This window comes from Cicer arietinum, chromosome 6 (genome assembly GCF_000331145.2).
Source record: "Cicer arietinum cultivar CDC Frontier isolate Library 1 chromosome 6, Cicar.CDCFrontier_v2.0, whole genome shotgun sequence".
In the NCBI taxonomy this organism is placed as follows: Eukaryota; Viridiplantae; Streptophyta; class Magnoliopsida; order Fabales; family Fabaceae; genus Cicer; species Cicer arietinum.
The window spans coordinates 37,616,313-37,638,989 of NC_021165.2; the positions used below are offsets into that span (position 1 = coordinate 37,616,313).

General features: G+C 28.9%; 2 long non-coding RNA genes across 2 annotated transcripts; both read left to right on the forward strand.

Annotated features, from left to right (window-relative positions):
* The first annotated feature begins 14,851 nt into the window (after nucleotides 1-14,851).
* LOC105852371 (uncharacterized) lies at nucleotides 14,852-16,434 on the forward strand. Its single transcript, XR_001144210.3, has 2 exons — nucleotides 14,852-15,195; nucleotides 16,102-16,434. It is a non-coding gene; the product is annotated as an uncharacterized lncRNA (long non-coding RNA).
* Nucleotides 16,435-17,960: 1,526 nt separating this feature from the next.
* Nucleotides 17,961-21,775, forward strand: LOC105852362 (uncharacterized). The gene is made up of 2 exons (XR_001144209.3): nucleotides 17,961-19,002; nucleotides 21,043-21,775. It is a non-coding gene; the product is annotated as an uncharacterized lncRNA (long non-coding RNA).
* Nucleotides 21,776-22,677: the final 902 nt, after the last annotated feature.

The window sequence follows — 22,677 nt, forward strand, 5'->3', positions numbered from 1 at the left end:
GCCCATCATGGTCACCACTAATATTATGGCACATCACGATCACCAATAAAAATGTGGCCAATCACGGTCACCACTAACATTGTGGCCAATCACGCTCACCATTATCTATGAAATACATGAACATGCTCTGACTCTTCCAAATCAATCATTATGTAAATGCAGTTATTAAAAGATTCCCCTTTTAATACTCATTAAACACTAACAATTTTTTATACTTTTTCACATACCATACTAAAGACATATGCTCGTCAATAAAATTCATAACACATGTTATCAGTTAATAATACCTAATCGCATCAAATACATAAACAATCTTGTGTACCTTTATTCACCACAAGCACAAAGAACATGTATACATACACACTATGCATTCAAGCATATATAATATCATTAGAAAGTGCCCTTACCTCGACAGTGCTTTATTACACAAGCAACATATGATATGCCAGCATAACCGATCCGACGATTCCAACAACGCCTCTAAATTTCCTTGTACCTTAAATCAATCAACTAACTTAATCAATACAAGTTTCTTAACCAACCCCAAATGAACCCTAGGTTCGACCACTTTCCAAAATAATTAGATTTGACTTTTCTCTTAGGTTCCCTAACTTCAAGAAGACCTTGGTTTAAGTACTTTGATGGAAGAGAATTTTAAAACACTTAGGCTACACTTTGAAAATCATGAATTTTTTTCCCCAAACTTATTGAAGTTCAACTCATATATTTGTCCTTAACAACTTAGGACAAAATATTTTCTTAATAAAATCAATCAAAGACAAACATACTCACAGCGTTTGAAATTTCGAATAAATCATCCATCATAAACTTCAGCACGTTAATATTTGAAAGACTAGTAGAAGACTTTTTTATCAAGAAATCTTATATATATGAAAAAAAAAACTCAAATACTAAGATACTTCTCCAACGTTGAATTTTAGTATAAAGTTGACATCTAGATACTTCTCCAACCTCGAATTTTAGTATAAAGTTGTCATCTTACTATAAAAATCAAAATTGTCAACTTTAAAACTTAAGATCGAAACTTTGTTCATAATGTCAATATTTCTCGTTCAAATCTTTTTGATATATAAGATTTGAACACTTAAGTTTTAAATATGAAATTATTCTCAAAATCATAAAGTTTGAAAGTTTGCTTCTCAAAGTAAAATTTCTTAATAAAAGTTGAAAATTTAATATCAATGACTAAAACTTTTTAACTTAATCTATAAAGGTAGAAACCTTGTCTTCACAAAAACCCAAAGGATAAAACCTTTAACACCTTAATAACAAAGTAAACTAAAAACCAATTTTTAAACAAAATTTAGAACTCTCTTTATATATATATAACACTCGGCTAAAATCCATTTTACTCATCAAAGTTTTTCAAAAAAAATTCTAAATCCAAATTTAGTTTAAAATACCATAAATAATCAAGGACAACAACTCCTATGATCAAACTTTACATGACTTCAAATTTAAATTTATACCACCATTAAAAATCACAAGAGAACGTTTTTTTTCTAACTTCTTTAAAGTTCATAAAATTTCTACTACTCAAATACTTTTGAATTAAAAGAAACCACAACAATTCATTTACCACTTTATTTCCAAAATTTTGCTATGACCTTTTTGTTCATATCTCTTTTGCATAAAAATTTCAACCCAACAAACATAAAATATTCAGAGTTCTCCCCACCGCTAACTCGGTGTCAACAATCTCGATTCATATTCGAGATTCAAGGAGCTAGCTACATAAACATAAAGAATTATAAAATTTACTTCAAGGATACATTAATCAAGAAAACTAATCAATGTCTTATTTTTGTCAATCACTTTGTTACTTTAAAATCCTCATTTCACATCTTTGAGTTTTTTTAATTATAAACAACATATATCACTTTGGTCCCAAATTCCTTAACATTTAGTTGTCATTTTAATTAAAAAAATAACCTAACACACTTGCAGAAGTATTCTTAACTTTACTAACTTAAACCCTCTAATAAAATTTATATTGTCAGTTCAAACTCATTTTTTTAAACGACTCATTACATTAGTCAAACACATACAAAAATCAAAATTTCACATTATGACACACCATATTTGGCCTTACTAAAATTTTTGGGGGATTGATTTTATTTTTTTATCATTCAAGTTATTAACTCCTCTAATTTCAATATTAACAAAGTAAGAAAACACACTTTCCTTTTACTATCTTATTTAGGGTTTTTTATATGCTTGAAAGAAAGAGTTGAAAATATTTCCTTTGACTTCCTAAACAATAATAACAACCATAGTAGTGATAAACAAGCAAGATTAAAAATCAAAATGTAAAAAAAATCAGTGTCCCCTGTATATATACATGCTTACGGGTTTGAGAGAAAAGAGAGGAGAAATAGCTACCTCAACTATTGATCCTTAGCTCTTTGCATTACTTTCAACTCGAAATAAATATTTATCAATAGCTATTATTACGAAATAAATAATTTGATTATTAAAATAATCAAATTTAATACTAATCGCTCAAAAAATATTACTCAGATATAAAACAAGTTTGAAATCACCCAAAAACTTGAATAAGAAATTTAATTGAAACCAAATATATTTTAAAATTTGAAAGCGGCACAACTCTATAAAAATATTTCAGTCGTGAAAAATATTTTTGTACTTTTATTCATAAATAAAATAAATTGATATATTCAACAACATGTTTTCATAACAAACCATATCTAAATATACTTAATTAATAATTCAACAACATGTTTTCACACCTACACTAGCTCTCATTAATGTCATCATTATTTGCAACAATCTTCTACTAATATCATCATCATTTTCAACGGTATCATTCACAAAAATTAAGCTAATTCGTTTTGAGAATTACCTTTGTAACAAGAAGTTAGCCAATTATTGCTTACAAACTTTGATTTTTGAACATTGATGGAATTAAAAGAATATACATGAATTAAAACAAGTGCTATAACATACATGGTTGCAACAAAAACATAAATTCAACACAAGAAAAGAGAATAAGACAAGAATAGGGATGTAAATTAGACCCATACCCAGTGGGTATCCGCAAAAACTCCACAATGGGTAGGGTAAAAATCCGCATAATGGGTATGAGTATGAGGACGAGTAATTACCCGCAAAAATAAGCGGGTATGGGTGCGGGTGCGGGTACGAGTACTATAATACCCACTCTGCCCCGCACCCACACTTATATAAATATATTATTAATATCATTGGACCATTACAATATTTATAGTTGAAACATAAACGTTTGCAAATTTTTTAAGAATCTGATTATGATAAATAGGTAAATAATTGTGATTTTATAACTAATAGTTATATCTTATTAATCGTGACTTTATAATTTTACTTGCAACTTTGTATCAATTATCTCAGATAATGTTGTTGTATGACTTGCAACTTCACAAAATATTATTATGGATATTTAAATATGTATTGTAACGAGTGTTCATTTGAAATTTTTTGAGTTAGAAAATATTTTGGTTTATAATATTTTATGATTGGATTTAAGATATTTGAATAATTTTTAAATTTAATCACAATATCATTTATTTATCGATTTTTTTTAGTTAAAGTGTGGGTAACGGGTATGGGTACGAGCACTTAAGTACCCGGAGGATAAGAGTACGCGTATTAAAGTTGATACCCAAGAGGGATTAATTTTTAGAAAATTGTATTTAACAAAAATAAAAATTATTCTTGATGAAAAATATTATTGTCTCAAATGAATGTCATTTTTAATTACTTTTTCAATTTTATTATTTAATTAATTTTATAATATATATTACTATATTACAAATATAAAAATATACTAACTTATTATATCATTTATTAATTTATTATTTTTTGAAGAAGATGAGCATTGTTATAATTGCAGATGTAAGGATGCGAATAGCATATGTGTAGGTGTAGAACTAAAACAGACCGTAAGGGTCAACTCCCGGGAGGCGTCTTTGAAGCAGAGATGTGGTGTAATAAGTACCGATGATTTTACCTTATACCGTTATGTTTGTACCTATATTCCCACAATTTAAAAAAAATATTAAATATATTTTTAATTTTTATTATTTTATCAACTATTAAATGATTTAAGTTTTTTGGTAATTAAAAAATTTCTGAAAATTATCGGAAAACTTTTTATTAGATTTTTAGTATAGAAGATTAACTAGAAAACTTTAAAAACGTTTTCTAGTATAGAATGTTAAAAAGGTGTCTATTGAAAATTTTTATATAAAAGATTAAAAAAGTGTTTAAAAAAGTTTTTTGATATAAAAGGTTAAAAAAGTGTATATCAGACACTTTTTTTAAAAAATTTCGGTAAAGATTAAAAATATTAAAAAAATTGTGTAAAAAAAAAAAGAATTAAAAACTCATGTACTGAAAAATTAGTGAAATATTAAAAATTCATGTACCAAAAAATTAGTGAAATTTTTTTCTGGTACACATCTTTTTAAAAAAAATGAGTTAAAATAAATAAATTAAATAAATAACAAAGTAATAAAAAATTTAAAAAACTTTTAAAAATCTTGTAGGTTGAAGTTTTTCGATAACTTATAGAAATATCAAAAAAAAAAATTATATTATATATGATTCGGAAAAGTTGAAATGAATTTTGCAGTAGTTCTAAAAAACTTCAAATAAAATTTTCAAAAATTGTACCAGATTTTTCAATTTATTGAATACAATTTAACATGATTTTTTGTTGTGATAAAAGTATATAGCATTTAAATTCATATTAACTAATTTACCAAAATACAATGTATTATTATAAAATAAAAAAACAATCTCACGATCTCACTACAATTTACCGTGACAAAATGTAAACCGTTTGTATAAATGATATCCTTACGAAAAAATGATATGCCTTGAGAAGCTTACTGAATGACTCCCAGGGAAAAAAGCTGATTTAGCATAAGGGAAGCTTGTAGTTGCATCCATCGAGGCTATGCTTGTGAAAGAAAATATTGAGAGCAAGTTTCTTAAACTTTTTATTCTTATATTACTTTGTAACTTTTTGTTATGAACAAAGGGTGTATCCTATTTGTGAGTTGAATCTTCCATTGATTGGTTGAGATGTTTAGTTTGTTAAGGGATAGTTAAGTGATTGTGTCCGGTTAATAATAACTTTCCCTCTCTTCAACAACTATTTTTGAAAAAATAAAATAAATACTCAATTAATATTGTAAATAAAAATCTGTATTTTAAAACATTAAAAATTAATATTCACTAATGAGTCTGAAAAGGTAACATATAAATTTGAGATTGAAATTCTAATTTGGGCCCAAGACTTCCTTAAATAGGTCAGTTCAATGAGAAATTAATCACAAATCAAAAGTAACTACTGATGTATTCGGAAGGGTAAAGTTTTTACTCCAGGTGTAGTAAAATAAATTCGTATTCAAGCCAACCATTGACCCCAATCACTTGATTGACTTGGGAGTAATTGTTCTTGGTCAGACTCACACTAATATACATCAGGTCCAACACAAAATCGAAGCTACCTGACCCGATAAGTTGACATCATAGAACCTTTTCGAAACTAGGACAAGCCACCTATGAAGATGAAATCCGAAGTCGCAGTCTATCATAACTCACCTAAACTTTCAGTTATGACTACTAGATGGACATAGAGGTAATCCAGTGATGACAAAAACATTAGCTCACCTATACACTCATTCTAAGCCACTTGATGGCAGTCATATTATGCTCACAACTAGCGGATGGTGTTTGCCTTCCTCTTATTGCAAGGACACACATCCAACATTAGAGGGAGGTCTGAAGATCACGAACCCCCTCTCTAATGACCACAATGAGAATCTTCTAGAAACCCTGGAAGCAGTCGTTATATAAGTGAGACCTATTAGGTCATAAATGTACACACAAATTGTAACCTAAAATATCTCTCATCCTATGAAAAGTTCTTACTTGATTCACAACGAGTGTGCATGTACACCCCATTTGATTGATCACTGATGCATTCAAAGTCAAACGCCTATATTTAGTATCTCTAATACTGGATAAAAATTAATCATACTATTCATTAACACATATACTAAAACACTTTTAATATCAAATTAACTCAATAAAACAGTATTTTAATTAATTAAATATTTTATTATAAAATTTGAAGTGTTACATTTCCTAACTCTTGTGAGTCTCTAGAACCGAACTCGCCTAAACATTTCATTGTAAGAAAATGAATTAGCCATATCAAAAAATTAATTATCTCTTTTTACTTCGTAATTAACCAAACAGGTAGGAGTTAGAATAGTCAAACCGTGAAAGACTTTTCTTTAATAGAAAAGATTGAATCTTTTTTAGAAATATATTTAGTTAAAAAGTTCATATAATAAGCCATATAAAAAGATTTTTAGGCCTCTCTGGTCGACCTTAAAGTATAAATTTCATTTTTTTTAACTAATTAAAGTAAAATTAATGACGATTTTATAATTATTATTGAGGGGATTTGACTTTAAGATTACAATGTCTTACTCTTACAACTAATATGACTGTTCATTGACAATTGAGTAATGTTATTAATACGTGCATTTATGCATTTTAATTTATTATTAATGCAATATTCATTATTATTATTACAATTATTATTATTATTATTATTACTATTATTATTAATATTATTATTATTATTATTATTATTATTATTATTATTATTATTATTATTATTATTATTTCAATTTGGAATAACTCAAACTTCATATTATTTAATTTAATAACATGGTTTTTTGTTGTGAATTTATGATAGAGCACTTAAGTACCCGGAGGATAAGAGTACGCGTATTAAAGTTGATACCCAAGAGGGATTAATTTTTAGAAAATTGTATTTAACAAAAATAAAAATTATTCTTGATGAAAAATATTATTGTCTCAAATGAATGTCATTTTTAATTACTTTTTCAATTTTATTATTTAATTAATTTTATAATATATATTACTATATTACAAATATAAAAATATACTAACTTATTATATCATTTATTAATTTATTATTTTTTGAAGAAGATGAGCATTGTTATAATTGCAGATGTAAGGATGCGAATAGCATATGTGTAGGTGTAGAACTAAAACAGACCGTAAGGGTCAACTCCCGGGAGGCGTCTTTGAAGCAGAGATGTGGTGTAATAAGTACCGATGATTTTACCTTATACCGTTATGTTTGTACCTATATTCCCACAATTTAAAAAAAATATTAAATATATTTTTAATTTTTATTATTTTATCAACTATTAAATGATTTAAGTTTTTTGGTAATTAAAAAATTTCTGAAAATTATCGGAAAACTTTTTATTAGATTTTTAGTATAGAAGATTAACTAGAAAACTTTAAAAACGTTTTCTAGTATAGAATGTTAAAAAGGTGTCTATTGAAAATTTTTATATAAAAGATTAAAAAAGTGTTTAAAAAAGTTTTTTGATATAAAAGGTTAAAAAAGTGTATATCAGACACTTTTTTTAAAAAATTTCGGTAAAGATTAAAAATATTAAAAAAATTGTGTAAAAAAAAAAAGAATTAAAAACTCATGTACTGAAAAATTAGTGAAATATTAAAAATTCATGTACCAAAAAATTAGTGAAATTTTTTTCTGGTACACATCTTTTTAAAAAAAATGAGTTAAAATAAATAAATTAAATAAATAACAAAGTAATAAAAAATTTAAAAAACTTTTAAAAATCTTGTAGGTTGAAGTTTTTCGATAACTTATAGAAATATCAAAAAAAAAAATTATATTATATATGATTCGGAAAAGTTGAAATGAATTTTGCAGTAGTTCTAAAAAACTTCAAATAAAATTTTCAAAAATTGTACCAGATTTTTCAATTTATTGAATACAATTTAACATGATTTTTTGTTGTGATAAAAGTATATAGCATTTAAATTCATATTAACTAATTTACCAAAATACAATGTATTATTATAAAATAAAAAAACAATCTCACGATCTCACTACAATTTACCGTGACAAAATGTAAACCGTTTGTATAAATGATATCCTTACGAAAAAATGATATGCCTTGAGAAGCTTACTGAATGACTCCCAGGGAAAAAAGCTGATTTAGCATAAGGGAAGCTTGTAGTTGCATCCATCGAGGCTATGCTTGTGAAAGAAAATATTGAGAGCAAGTTTCTTAAACTTTTTATTCTTATATTACTTTGTAACTTTTTGTTATGAACAAAGGGTGTATCCTATTTGTGAGTTGAATCTTCCATTGATTGGTTGAGATGTTTAGTTTGTTAAGGGATAGTTAAGTGATTGTGTCCGGTTAATAATAACTTTCCCTCTCTTCAACAACTATTTTTGAAAAAATAAAATAAATACTCAATTAATATTGTAAATAAAAATCTGTATTTTAAAACATTAAAAATTAATATTCACTAATGAGTCTGAAAAGGTAACATATAAATTTGAGATTGAAATTCTAATTTGGGCCCAAGACTTCCTTAAATAGGTCAGTTCAATGAGAAATTAATCACAAATCAAAAGTAACTACTGATGTATTCGGAAGGGTAAAGTTTTTACTCCAGGTGTAGTAAAATAAATTCGTATTCAAGCCAACCATTGACCCCAATCACTTGATTGACTTGGGAGTAATTGTTCTTGGTCAGACTCACACTAATATACATCAGGTCCAACACAAAATCGAAGCTACCTGACCCGATAAGTTGACATCATAGAACCTTTTCGAAACTAGGACAAGCCACCTATGAAGATGAAATCCGAAGTCGCAGTCTATCATAACTCACCTAAACTTTCAGTTATGACTACTAGATGGACATAGAGGTAATCCAGTGATGACAAAAACATTAGCTCACCTATACACTCATTCTAAGCCACTTGATGGCAGTCATATTATGCTCACAACTAGCGGATGGTGTTTGCCTTCCTCTTATTGCAAGGACACACATCCAACATTAGAGGGAGGTCTGAAGATCACGAACCCCCTCTCTAATGACCACAATGAGAATCTTCTAGAAACCCTGGAAGCAGTCGTTATATAAGTGAGACCTATTAGGTCATAAATGTACACACAAATTGTAACCTAAAATATCTCTCATCCTATGAAAAGTTCTTACTTGATTCACAACGAGTGTGCATGTACACCCCATTTGATTGATCACTGATGCATTCAAAGTCAAACGCCTATATTTAGTATCTCTAATACTGGATAAAAATTAATCATACTATTCATTAACACATATACTAAAACACTTTTAATATCAAATTAACTCAATAAAACAGTATTTTAATTAATTAAATATTTTATTATAAAATTTGAAGTGTTACATTTCCTAACTCTTGTGAGTCTCTAGAACCGAACTCGCCTAAACATTTCATTGTAAGAAAATGAATTAGCCATATCAAAAAATTAATTATCTCTTTTTACTTCGTAATTAACCAAACAGGTAGGAGTTAGAATAGTCAAACCGTGAAAGACTTTTCTTTAATAGAAAAGATTGAATCTTTTTTAGAAATATATTTAGTTAAAAAGTTCATATAATAAGCCATATAAAAAGATTTTTAGGCCTCTCTGGTCGACCTTAAAGTATAAATTTCATTTTTTTTAACTAATTAAAGTAAAATTAATGACGATTTTATAATTATTATTGAGGGGATTTGACTTTAAGATTACAATGTCTTACTCTTACAACTAATATGACTGTTCATTGACAATTGAGTAATGTTATTAATACGTGCATTTATGCATTTTAATTTATTATTAATGCAATATTCATTATTATTATTACAATTATTATTATTATTATTATTACTATTATTATTAATATTATTATTATTATTATTATTATTATTATTATTATTATTATTATTATTATTATTATTATTACAATTTGCTATAATTCAAACTTCTTAATGTATAATTTAATAACATGGTTTTTTGTTGTGAATTTATGATAAAAATATATGATATTTAAATTCATATTAAATTGATTTACCAAAGTACTATGTATTCATTCTTATAAAAAACCACCATTTGGTAATCATTCCACTACAATGTATTCATAAGAAAACAATCCGTCAAAATACAATGTAATCTTTCTAATAAAAAAAAATTAACATGATAAAAAAGATTATTTGAGATATGCACAAAACTGATGGTTAATATGTGCAATTCTGACTATTTTAAGAAATCACCCATATATGTGTGTATCAATAACCCCAAACATTCTTCAACATATACTATTAGAACTTAGACACTTTGCAATACACATTGATTATAAATTGATATATAATGGAAGATTTATTGAAAATGACATTGAGATTTATGATATTTTTAATTGTTATTGTTATAAGTCTAATGGGAGGTGCGTATGGAACAGGTAGAGTTACTGATGATTACCATTACATGGTATCATCTTGGTACATGTTATGTTTATTTAACAAGAATTGTTGTCCTCCTACTTCTAGTTCAACAACACATTAAATTTCTGTCTTTTTAGTTAATTTCATATAATACTTATGAGTTTGAGAAATACTCATTTTATATGTAATAATTGAAAGATAAATAAAAAACGATTGTTGTTTTTTTTTTTTTTTATATATATTTCTATTTGAATTTTTATCCATATTTTACAATTATTTGAATTATATGTCTATATCCCATGAAGTTACAAAACTAAAATCTTAATATTTACTTCACTTCGTTGTGAAGTGAAATCAAAACCCCAATAGAAAATAGTAATAAGAATAATAACAAAATGTAGCTTATATATAAAATTTATACAAATGTGTTACTTCTACCCTATATAATGATGCATTTATAATTTATAATTTTCCTAGTGTCATACTACTAGTCAATGTATTGTTTTTTTTCTTCTTCTTTCTAATCTATTTAATGTATTGTTAAATAAATGCATTTAGTTATTCACAATATTGCATGTATTAAGTTAAATTAACAAAGGATATCAAATCAAATATAAACCAATATCATTAAAATTACTATTACTTAATGACAAATAATAAAAGTTATAGAAAAGATCTTACCAATATCAATAGAAATAATATTTTAATAACCAAATAGAAGTCAAGAAAGATTGTCCATTGAATGGCTTAAAGAACCTAACGTGCGTCTTTAGTGTGCAGTGCCATATTACTAATCGATGTGTTATTTTTTTTTTTATTAAAGTAGTCAATGTATTGTTTGTTGGATCTTTTGTTAGGGGTATGTTGCAAATCTTGAACAAGAAGAGGATGAACTTTATGATGATGAAAGTTGCACAATAAATTCCAAAGCGTGTGTAACATACTAAGTTTTAGGTTCGATTCTCCTCCACCAATCTATATATATTGGATGCAAATGGGTTAACCGACAAATCCCCTTAAGGATTCTTTGGAATCCTTGAAGTGAATTGCGCATTCACATCAAACCTATCGATTAGTGATATTTTACAGAATAAAGTTCATTTGTTTACTCCGTGCACTAGAAAAAAGAATAAATGACTCATAAATATTTTTGACATAATTTTGACTCATGTAACATGAATTTTGTCTTGTTTATCTTGTGTTCTTTCTGCCTCTAAAGTATCTCTATTTATAGAGATACTCATACCAACTGGTTAAAGAAAACAACTCTTCAATTATACCAGTTGGTGAAAGAAAACAACTCTTGCAAAATATTGTAACTTTTGATAATTTAAAAGATGCATCTGTTTGAATTAAATCCAAACATTGCAACCACTTGACCAAATGGTACATTAAGTTATTTAATTTTGCTACATTAATATATATAGCTATTAGAGAATTTCAAATATATTTTGGAAATTTCCCTCACATGTATTTCTAATAGAAAACTCTCAATTTGTTTGATGTTAGAGGTTATGGCTTTTGAAAATATATTTTTTTATTATTGTTCCACATACGCTGGATTTTCTTTAAGATAAAGGATAACGTTTCATCATCTGATTCGCTTTCCTCTAAGTCTTTTGTTGCTTGCAAGGCCTTGAAGTCTGCTCTCTTTCCTTTGGATTTGAGAGAGAATGACTTTGACATCTTCTTTAGCTCATCTCCAACTAGTTCAATCTCATGGGATCTAAGTGAACTCATCAGTACTTCTAGAGGTAGTTTGTTTAGGTTCTTAGCTTCTTGAATTGTTGTTACCTTTAGTCTTCACTAGCTAGGAAGACTTCTGAGAATCTTTTTGACGTGATCAGAGGTAGTTAAACCCTTTTGGAGAACTTTTAATCCAAAAACTAGAGTTTGGATATAAAAAAACATTTTATCAATGTCTTCATTTTCTTCCATCTGGAAAAGTTAATATTTCCTGACAAGTAAATTTCTTTTAGCTTCTTGTACCTGCTTACTTCCTTCATAGTTGAGAACTAGAGCATCAATTATACTATTTGTTGTTTATATGTTGCTGCATTTTTCAACTCTTTAAAAGTATCATAAAAGTTATTGTTTTATGATGCACCTTGTATTGTTTCTTTTGATCAACGTTGAGATCCATTATGATATTTTAACACAGGAAGCGTTTTTTGGAGCCTCATAGCCATCTCCAACTATGTTCCAAAGTTCAGGACCATGAGAGATGTATAAACTTCTAAGCTTGTTCGTCGAGTATTCAAATATTTCTCCATCAAATAAAGGAGACCTATTAACATTTCCACCTGTAACTTCATCGGAAAAGTTAGCCATAATAAAATAGATTTTTACTCAAACACGGTTAAATGCTCAGCTTTGAGATTGAACTCTGGTGTCATCTGTAGAACAAAAAACACAAGAAAGGGGATTTAAGTTGTGTTTTATTTTATTTTTATTAAGATTAAAATGAACAATAAAAACAACGCAGATAAAACAATACACATAACTACATATGTCAATTTATCATGTTTCACTACCAATGCGGTAGCTACGTCCAATCTCTTTAATCTGAATGATTTAATCCACTAATTTACCAATTAAATTGTAGGTCCGCTGAACACCTACTAATTAATTTGACTGTATTCAAATTTTCTCAACCTCTTAGTTTAGTCCAATCAAATTGTTAAAAGATGCGGTCGTGCTCATGGAAATTAGCAAGACATAGTAACTGTTATGTCTCGAGTGTATCGTTGGAATCCAACATTAATCTTCAACAAGAAATTTAATGATCTTGGAAAATGACAACAAAAACGGATCAGATTTGAAATCCATAAAAGCTATCCACGTCAGTGCATAGTTGTTCAAGTTATACGTGTCATTCTTTGTGTCGTAAGAACAACAGTTAGAATTTGATTGCATCCTACAACAATATTATTGAAGACTTTAAACTATGCTCTCTTTCCTTGCAACAAGAATCGGACAACCTTACAAAGAAGTCATTGAATTATTAAGCTGCGAAACTATATGAGCAAGATTTTGGATTGAGAAAATTGAACGTTGAATTTCAAATCCTTTCTTTAAAAAGCTTTTCTTGAAATCTGAGCTTAAACTATTTATTCTCTTTCGAAAACAGTTATCACAATTTAACTTTCAAAAATAATGTGACTATACTAAGAGTTTTATTGTTTTAAGCTAAAAGCTAAAAAAAAAAAAAAACTAGACTCGAGCACTAAATTAGAAGCTTGATTAAAATTGTTTCGTTAGAAATTTATTGTACTATACTAGAAGTTTTAGAAAATTAGAATATATTTATTTTGACAAAATATACTTTAGTGGAAAACATAAATTAATTTAATTTAGTAGATAAATATTTCAAGTTGAAGGGACTGGACGTAGCCATTAATTAGGTGGTGAATCATGATAACTTCTTATGTTTATTTCAATAATCTTTTTAAATATATATATTTTTTTCAAAATAAAATTATCAACTAATTTTTGACTTTAGCAAAAAGTTTTAAACACATTTCAAACCCTTTTTTCTTTTTTGTGTGTTTTGCACTACCTTCACAAAGGACATTATTTGTTACTTATAATTCCTTTATAATTGGAGGATTCGCCACATGCTAAACTTTCTTTATCAAATTAATTATCCACTTTAACACTAAGATGGCTTGCCTTCTTGACTCTGGAGACAATAATCCAGTCACCATATTTTGGTGAATCTTCATTAACTCTTAAATTAGTGTTGACTAACATTCCAACTCTATGGTATGTTTGCGATTCGTGGGTAGGATTTGCCCATATCGTTACGTAGGTTGGTCCACCGCCATACAATAATTATTTACTACCTTTTTATTGTTGTGTTGTGTTTAATATGTTCATTTTTGTTATTGTGTTTGTTTTTGTCTTATGCATAATTATGATTGACATCTTAGAAAATCCTATATCACTACAACAATTGTGGTCTCTAGCAACACTTTTTTAAACAACATGTATAAAGTGTTGCTTAAAAGTGGATAAGGCAACATTTTTTGTCTGTTGCCAAAATTGTTCTTGCAACATTGTATAAACGTTCCCTAAAATATTTTTGGGAACAATTTTAAAATGTTTCCATGGTAGCTTTTTGGCAATATATGATAACTGTCCCCTTATGTATTTTTAGGAACATTTTTCAATTGTTACATTTCTTCAAACAAAAGGTTACATTTTAAAAATATTGCTTAAAAAATTAAAATTGATGTGGTTTTTTGCAGGATGAATTCTTTCAAATATAATTTAAATATTAATTTTTTATTAAAATTTAAAAGAAAAATTTATTAACACATAAATACAATAAAATTATTCTTACCTAATTATTATCATTCTTGTAAACCGTAAAAAGAAATTTGTTTATTATTATTATTATTATTATTATTATTATTATTATTATTATTATTATTATTATTATTATTAAAATGGGAAAACAAAAACCCTATTCTTGTATTATCCCTTTTCATTTGTAACACTTCGCAAACAAACACATGGCCTCCGATTTACTCTCAGTTCCCTCTCCACTCACTCTTATTGCTTCTACAAGATCCTCAATCATGGAGTCAACTCTCCGCCGCCGATTCACCGCAAGTTTCATCTCAGCCCTAAACACCAATGCATCGGCGCACAATGTCGGATTCAGAAACTTCGCCGCCGGAAGAGAGAGAGCGGAATTGAGGGATCTGATGGCAGCGGCGCGGTAACTCGCGATGTAAAGGGCTCGGGCCCGAAGAATGTGGACGAAAGGATCCTTGGGGGTGATAGAGAGGGCTTGATTTGCTTCTGAGAGAGCGTTTTTGGTATGTTGGACTTTACATCGTTCCTTCTTTCTCAATCGTTTAGTTCTGGTTCATTTCTATTCATCCTTACCAAGTTTTTTCTCTAATTTATTCTTCATTTATGTTGTTTCAATGGTTGTTTTTATTCTTATTTTGAACATTGTAGTTTGGTTTTGATTTTTTTTTTGGTGTATTGTTTAATTGAATTAGTGTTCTTCTATTATGTTGATTTTTTCCAAACATTGTGCCTATTTTGTGTAAGAGAAGGGATTTTTTTCAAAAATTGTGACTTGCTTTTTTCCTTTAATTTAAGATTGCTTTTCATGTGGTTTTTGTAATGTAGCCCTGAAATCGTGCCTTGCAAATCATTATTGGATTAATTATGTAAGCAGCAATAAAGATTTCTTTGCACCTAAAAATAGTTATTAACTTAATCTTTAGTGGCATCTAATTTGTTGTAGTAGGAGTAGACATCATGTAAACAACAGTAAAGATTTATTTCCATCTGCAAAAGTGAGCCTTTACCACAATCACAACACTATGATGCTTGATTATTAACAGTAGTTGAGATGGACGAAAACATAAGTTCTGGTTTTAGTTTTGTTGGTGATTTTGAAAATTGATCTTAAGTTCTGGTTTTAGTTTTGTTTAACTGTTGATGTTTCTGTCTGCGATTCTATTTTTCATGCAATTTTGTTTGTGCATTTCGCTATTTTGTGCAGTTCTATGTTGGCTGTTTGTGGTGATGCTTATGTCGAGCTACGTTTTGCATATTATAGTTTCTGCTTGCGGTTTTGTTTCTGCCTAGTTCTGTTTTTGTTTGCATTTTATGTGGTTATGTTTTGTGAGTTTTTTGTTTATGTTTTGTTTCTGTTAGCAAGTTTTGTTTCATCATTTATTTTTGTTTTTATTTTATTATGCACCAAGGTATCAATGGAGATGATGAAAATGATGATGAATTATTTCAAGATGACAATGAAGGCAATGAATTTGAAGAGGACGACATAGATGATAAGTTTGAAGATGACGGTGTAGATGATAAATATGAAGAAGACACACTTGAATGCTTTAGATGATGATTTTAGATTATGGTTTCTTGAATGATTTAGATGATGATTTAGATTATGATTTCTTGAATGATGTTTTTTTTATTAGGCATGTACTTGATTGAAGCATCAAAACTTCAACAAACTATATATTTTGCTAGACTTGTATTAAGTATCAAACTTTATTAAATTATGTTAGACAATTTGTTTACAACCATTTATTTGAATACAACTTTGTTAATAATTTGTGTCAAATTTGCATTATGTTTCTTTGGTTCAATTTGTGTATGTCATTAAATTGATTTGAATTAAAATAATAAAAAAAAAAAATGAAAATTTATTTTACATATATGAATACAGTTTAAAAGTGTTGCCTTTAAGCTCTAACAACATTTGATCAATGTTCTCATTGTGTTGCTTTAAGGCAACATTTATCAATTGTTGTTAGATATGACAACAATTGATAAATGTTGCCTTAGGCGCGTTGAATAATTGTTCCCTATTCTCATAGCATAGGCAACATTTATAAATAGTGTGCCCAAAAGTGCGAGAAAAATGTTGCCAAAAGTAATAGGCAACGCTCGCATATGAGACGCGTGAAAAATGTTGCCTTTTCTCTTTGGCAACATTTTTTCGTGTTCTGGCAACAGTTTTTCAATGTTGTTATAAAGCAAAAATGTTGTAGTGCCACCATTGGGACATGATTTTTTCTAAGAACAACTCTATGAAGCATGGTTGTATATGCAACAATTTTGGAATCGTACGTAAATGAAAAACTTCCTACTCTACCTCAATCATCCTTCCCCGAAATTTGATACAGCCAATCATTAGTGTAGGTAAAAGCTTAACAAAAACCTTAACAAACTTGGCTCTTACCCCATGCACGTTAGCACTTTCGGAGAATATATTCCATTTTTAATTGACACGAAAGTACATAATTATTTAATAGAACAGTACATATTTATACTACATGAAATAACATATTAAAACTTTACAAGTTGAATCTTAGAAACTAATAATTAACATCAATATATATAACATATTGAAAAAAAAACCAACAAATATAAAAAAAAATTATAAGCAAAATGGTATTAATGATACTCAAAATCCATAACAAAAGGTTACTTAATTAGTCAATTAGTAAAAACAAAACTAGAATTTCTATTCACCTTACGATGTACAAAGACCACAACTTCATGTAAGTCCTTATAACCCTCACTAAAAAATGATAGAGTTCCTCAAGGCTCATATATTCCAAGTCACAGCAAGCCACAATTCTCTAACCTTCTATTTAACTTTGAATATTTCACTGAAGGACAAGAAATTCTCATAACCATCTGCATCTCCAATACAGCAATCCAATTTATAATAGCCTACAAAACACCACACAAAAATTGGCAACGAAAATAAACAAGTTGACTCGACTAAGCGGCGTAGTTACAAGGTCAAGGAACACAAATTGCATTATTTTGATCTGAGCAACCCATCTAGCTAAAAGACAATCTCATGTAGAAAACCTATTTAGAAATAATTTCCATCCAAAGACTTGGACCTTTGAAGGGACACCATATTTCCATAACTTCTTTAAGGCAACCAGTCTATATTGTCGGTCCCACACGGAGTATGCAAGCTATTACTGAGAACCGAGTAATGGGGTTTAATGGTAAAGCTATTTAATCTATCAGGGACTCAACACAAAAAGTCTTCCCTACTCTCCAAAATACATACACCAAATAACAAGTGAAGAGCTCTGGTTCTTGTAACCAAATGAACTGCTATTTCCAAACCAAATCATCCAATAACCACATTTATGATATCAAGGCATATTTATTATAGGAAATAGAGAATAAAGAGGGGAATACATCCTTTAACTTCACTGATCAGTCCCAATTCATTGGTCATTCCAAAATTTTATAGATTTACCATTCCAACAATATAAGATAACTGAGAAGCAAACCAACAATCATTATCGACTACCCTACAACAAGAACGATCATCACATCATTCATACGCAATCCAAAGACTAGTTCGAAGCTTCTCAACACAATTTTAAAGCTCCACAATTTTAAACTATACAAAAAAATAAAAAAGCTGTGACAAATTTGTTATTATAGTAAATTTTATTAGATCGATTCTAATTGAACTGATCTAACATACATATTTTAAAAAAAAAACTGCACAAAAAAAAAAAAAGATTACATAAGAAAAAATGACGGTGACAAATTTGTTATTATTACAAATTTTGATAGATCTGTTTTGTTAGACCGATTTAACAAGTCTTTTACAAAAAAAAAATATCCGTAAGTTAACCAAAAAATTAGAAATCACGCGCGAATCCAAACCCATTTTTATCCTTCATACTTTGTTATTTTGCAGACCAATCACAAATTAATCACCCATTTTTCCATTCTTCGACCTTTAAACTTCATTTTTCCATTTTTCCATTTTTAAACTTCATTTTTCAGTAAGATAATTAAACACGCGCAGAAGAAGCCAAAAATTAAACTTCATCCTTCTAGGTACCTTCATCAAACCCAGCCACAAGTTAAACACGCGCAAAACGTTTTCATCATTTCATCCTTCCACCTTTAAACTTCATCTTTCAGTGAAAATGTGAATCGTGTATCCTCGCACCTTTCAGCCTTCATTGCCGGCGACGAGTTGGTCTGGCGCAACATTTTTCTACTTCAGCACCAACCACGAGTTTTCTTTGTTTTCCTCTTCCATCTATCAAAGAGCATTTCCGTGTCAATTATCGAGAAGTGTTTGTTGATTTTCTCCGGTAATTTTCTAATAATTCTTGTTTGTTACTCAACAAACTAAAATTATTTCATTGTTAATTATTCTTATTATTAATCTTTAATTGATGGAAAAATTTGAAGGAAAAATTTCTATATAAGTGATGGTGAAATTTGAGAAGTGATTATGCCTAAAAAACTATGAAAGTGATGGAGAAATTTGAGTAGTAGTAGTTACTTCAATTTTCAACCATCCTTTAAAACTGCATGCTATGTGTTTGTAATATTGTCTCTGTTAATAAGGAGTCTAATGCTATAATTTTTTAAACACATTTGTCAATTTGAGTTTGTGATTTGTGTTGGTTGTTGCTTAATGTGTTCACACTCTTATGTTTGAAATCCTTAATTAATTAAGATATCTCAAAGGGTCATTACTCACCACTCATGTCTATTATAACATACTGCAAAAGACAACACCAATATATGCACCAATGCTTTGAAATATACAGCTCTCTATCACCACCTACGTTTGAAGGAGAAAAAAAATTGTGTATTCAGACAACTCAATGCTAATTGAATTACAAAACTGTTTAAGTAGGTTTGTCATTGTTGGACTAAGTAGATTGAGTTGGATAACAACATCAGACTATATTTCTAAAATAACTAGACATGCTTATGTTGATTTAGGATTGGTAGTATATGATGGAAAAGAATGAAATGAATGGAATACTATAACATCCATATTTTTTAAATTATAACTAGCATATTTCATTTCAGTCCTCTTCACTCCATCCTATAATTCAAACATACCTTTAGAGTTAGTCACGTTTGTTCATCGTTACTTATGCTTACACACATATAACAAAAGAAACAACATAAAACAAGGTTATTATTTGTGTTCAATTCCTTGTCTAAAGCAACATACTACAGGTTGTTTGGTATAGAATCGAGGTAACAAAACAACAACAAAATACCCTTAAAGATTAGGAAGATATTTCCTATTACAAAATATATGAAGATAGTTTTCACCTGTGATATGTCAGATGTAGAAAATGTATGTAACTACAAGATTAAGTTGTGGTATATGCAAGTGCAACCTCACATTTAGCAGTTTAAGATTTATATGATATATGATGGATGCTATAAATAGGAGAAGTTGGCATTCACTGTTTGGCATCAAAATATAGAGGTTGAAATGAAGTTAATTAGCAGAGGAAGAAGAGAAAGGCCTTGTATGTAGATGAAGAGTCATGTCTGGTAGCCAAGGATGACTTGTTGTCTTGTTATGTGTGTTTCTTGCTTGGACTGTGTCAAAGATAATTTGAAGTTCTTGATTTCATGGTATGTATTTGTCTTAATGCTACCAAACAAATTAAAAGTAGAATTCTATGACAAATTTTTAGGATTAAATGTTAAGTTATTACATAATTGTCAAATTTTGATTTTGATTTTTATAAATATTTTATTTGGTTAATCTCCACATTTTTTATTTATTTAAAAAAAAAACAGTGTATTTTTAGCACTCACATTTCCAATCGATAGTATATTTTAACATCTAATTGCTCATATGATTTAGATAATAATAATCTTTTATGCAAAGTTTCTATCCTCGTATCACTCGTGCGATGCAAGTATTGATACCTTACGTAAACTTTCCATTTTTGGATGGTTTATTTACCCACAAGAATATTATATGACACAACAAATCAGTAAAGATTCCATCGGGACAATCAGTCCGATTCTTGGATGACTTATTTACCCGAAGAATTTTCTCTAATGCACGTGCTTGCGGACTGTGGATGTACGTAGTTCATTTTAATTTAGAAATTTAATTTGATTTGGCATTTCATTTTTTTTTGTAAGAATTGTTAAAAAGAGAAGAAAAACAGTTGCGTGATATGTATTGGTGACACATAGTATATTGATTAATGCATGTATGACTGGCCCAAAGTCATCTCCAATTCATTACTTGATTCAAATCATTGGCTTGCTAAATCTTCTCAATTCATGTGGTTCGAATGACAAGTCTTATGACTTTAATAACTAACACAACCATTTGGTCACATGTTTATAATGTAATGTAGGTTCTAGACAGAGGGAAAAAGATAGAGCTTCTGGTGGACAAAACTGACAACCTTCATCACCAAGTTAGTATGTAGTTTATGTGCACCTTCCTGTTATCTATAGCATTGGCAGCGGAATGAAGTTTATGAAAAAATTTGTATACTGAAAGGAGATTTGTCTTCTGGTGTATTGGTTATTTTGACGTGAACACTAAGTTGTAGGTTTCTACTATAAAAGGAGTTTCTTCTGGGTTTTAAGACAACTTTATCAGTTCTTAGACAATCAGACCCACAATCATACATGAGCACCCAAAAAAATAACATGACTCTTTTGTTTTAAATCTTTACCATGCACTGTTAGATACACTGGCCAATATTTACTTCTGTCCCATAAAAATTGTCCTCTCTCACATGATATGTCTCCAACAGTGTATCCTTCAAACGTAGATGTTTCAAAGCATTGTCAAATTAACTTTTTATGTAATTGAGATCATTTTACCATTGTATATTTTTTCAGAAGAAGTTATGGATCGCAGTTGGATGAATGCTAATCGTTTGAGTGAAGAGTATGAAAAGGGAGTTGATGAGTTTTTACAATTTGTTTTAAAAAAACTTCCTGAAAGTAAAGGAAGGTTTTATTGTCCTTGTGTTATTTGTTTAAATTATTACATTTTGAGGAAATACAAAGTCATCTTATTTGTTCTGGGATTGATCTGAATTATATCAGATAGATATGGCATGGTGATTCGTTAAACATGTCAAATACCTCAAAAAGAGAGGAAGTTAATGTAGATATGAACGATCAACTAGAGGACATGATACGTGATGTTGGACAAGAGTCCTTTAATCGTGCACATGTATATGATAATTTGTGCAGTGACAAAGAAGATACTTTGTATTCACTACAAGAAAACATTTGTATACCTACGGAAAATTAGCCACGGATCGTAATCCGTGGGTAAATTAATTGTTACCCACGGAAAAACCGTGTGTATTGTTGTATAAAATAATTTTTTTTTAATTAATTACCACGGTAATTCCGTGGATAAAATTAAAAAATCCGTGGGTAATGAAAAAAAAAATACAATCCTAACTTAAATTTTGCCAAAAATTTTCGTATTATTTTTCCTACAGCTTATCCATAGGTAATGTCTATTTTTTATAAAAAATTTCTGTTTAATTTTTTTAAAAGAAGGTCCCCAACTGATTGACCCAAAAGGTCATCACTAAATTAATTTTATCAAATGGATGTTAACATACAATGAGGCTGCCTTCATCTTGATCAGACCAACCCCATTTCTTAAAGGTATCAACTTTCTCTTTCGATAAGGTAAACCAATACCCAGAAATTGTATGAGCCATAAGCCCTTCTTCTCTTCTTCTTGTCCGAACCCGGTGCCGCATTAGGTTAGGGAGCTGGGTTTCTCGTTCGAGCTGCTTCGCTCATCAGCATCCCAAAGTCCTTCTCCGTCGAGCTGCTTCGCTCGCTCCTCCGCATCCCAAAGCCCTTCTTCCCTTCTTCTTGTCCGAACCCTCCGCATCCCTGCTTCGCTCCGCCTTGATGATCGCTATCTCTTAAGGTAAGTTATCTTCCTTTAATTTTTACTGAAATCAATTGTCCGAACCCTACTTCTGAAATCAATTTTTACTGAAATC